Genomic DNA, 2,047 nt, shown 5'->3' with positions numbered 1-2,047 from the left:
TCAAACAGCAGTTGGGGAAGGCTGGGTCTACCCAGAGCCCCTGACTCACTGTTTTGGTCTAAAATGGCTGTGGCTCCCTCCTTGTTGATGAAAAGGATGCTTCCAGGGGGGCCAAGGAATGACTTGTAAGCAGCTAAGCCCATGGTAAACCTACTGCTCTGGGTCTGAGTGAAGCCTGGGGCCTTACCCACTGAGGTCTATCTCCCTCCTAGCTCTTCAGACTAATTCACTCTGGGGGTGTTAATTAATAACTGTGTTCCTCTTCCCAGGGGAATTTTCATTTCACCAGAGAAAACCTTAGCCTAAAGGAATTGCCTTAATTCAGGGTTTCTGGCCCTATCATGTTTTGGAATGGAGAAGAGGGAAGGTGGGTTTCTTTATTTTTTTAATGCTCTCTTTTAAAACATTACTCTCACTTCCCAGTGATCCCCCTACAGTAGTATTCTCTCTTGTAACAAATAAATGCTGTCAAGAAAAATAAATCAATACATAGACCCTGTTCAAAAACACATTCCTTTCTGTGACTGTAGCCCCCACCTCTTTAATAGGCATGCTTCACTGTGTCTTCTGAGATCCTAGCTAGTCACTACATGTATCAGATTTATGAATTCTTTCAATGTTGTTTTTCTCTGCATTGCCTTTATCATGACCTTTTGTCAACTGACCTCCTGGTTCTGGCTGCTTCACTCTGCATTGGGTTAATAGGATCTTTGTTGGGGTCCTTTCCAGGGTTCCTCAGGTCACACATCACATTACTCAGCACCTATGGATAGGACTAGCTTTGCGAATTTGGCCAGAATTCTGGGGCCTGATAAGCTGTGTATTCATGAACCCTTCAAGTTTCAGATAGGATCAGAAAATATGGTCAGAGAGCACAGCCATAAAGGGAGGGAGAAGGGGAGGGTGGAGTCATGGCCTCAAGCCCAGGCTCCAGTTGACTGCTCCAGCCAACACCCTTTGGTGTCTAGGTCCCCTTCTCTGCAGGACAGCCACTGCTGCCTGCCAGCTTCCAGCCTACTGCTGACCCTCAGGGTCAAGCCATGGATCAAGTACCCATTGACCTGGCCCTGTATCCAAGCACCTCAGGGCCTTTAGATCCAGTTCAGATTCAGAAGCTCATTGGCAGGGGCCAAGAAGCCAAGAAGTTTGCCTATTGTCCCTACAGTAATTTCCCAGTGGGGGTGGCTCTCCTGACCCTGGATGGGAAGATTTTTTTCAGGATGCAATATAGAAAATGCTGCCTATCCACTAGGCATCTGTGCAGAACATACTGCCATTCAGAAGGCCAGCTCAGAAGGGTATAAAGAGTTCTGGGTCATTGATATTACCAGTAACTTGAAGAATGACTTTATCTCATCTTGTGGAGCCTGTAGACAAGTAATGAGAGAGTTTGGAAAATACTGGCATGTCTACATGACAAAAGCAGATGGTACGTATGAAGTCAAGACAGTCCATGAACTACTGCCTAGATCATTTGGACCAGATGACCTGCAGAAGCCCCAGTGAACCCTGAAGATGGAATTGTCCAATTGAGAGCCTTTTCAAGTATCTTGTCCAATAGTGCCATCCCCAGAGCAATATTGATATGAATCAACCCCAGGGCTAACTAGGCCCAAAGTGCTGGTTGCTTCTCAATCTCCTGTTCAACCTATGAAACCTCTAAGTCATTTATATTTGAAGTGCCTTGAATCTGCTACATGGTAATAGAAGGAAGAACACCAGTCTGGGAGTCAAGAGACCTGTGTTCTATTCTCAGCTCTGCCTCTAACTTCCTATGTGACCTTACAGTAATTATTTAGCCTCTCCAGGCCTCACTTTCCTTTTCTGTCAAATCATAATGTTGGCCTAAAACAAATGTTCTTAAACTTGTTTGTATCGTAGACTCTCCTGGGACACTCTGATGAAGGCTTTGAAGCCCTTCTCATAAGAATGTTTTTAAATGTACAAAATAAAATACATACCATTACAAAGGAAACCAATTAAAAAAAAAAAGAAAATATGGTCAGGAAAAAAACAAGCCCTACAAACTTACTCATAGTCAAAGAGG

At 44.3% G+C, this 2,047-nt stretch overlaps 1 pseudogene; it reads left to right on the top strand.

Moving 5' to 3' along the window:
- The first annotated feature begins 1,040 nt into the window (after positions 1–1,040).
- On the top strand, positions 1,041–1,658 carry LOC141516447 (cytidine deaminase pseudogene; annotated as a pseudogene).
- The last annotated feature ends 389 nt before the right edge of the window (positions 1,659–2,047 follow it).

Source organism: Macrotis lagotis, chromosome 3 (assembly GCF_037893015.1).
Source record: "Macrotis lagotis isolate mMagLag1 chromosome 3, bilby.v1.9.chrom.fasta, whole genome shotgun sequence".
In the NCBI taxonomy this organism is placed as follows: Eukaryota; Metazoa; Chordata; class Mammalia; order Peramelemorphia; family Peramelidae; genus Macrotis; species Macrotis lagotis.
Note: the sequence above shows the minus strand (reverse complement) of the source record. Positions and strands in the feature narration are given on the sequence as shown.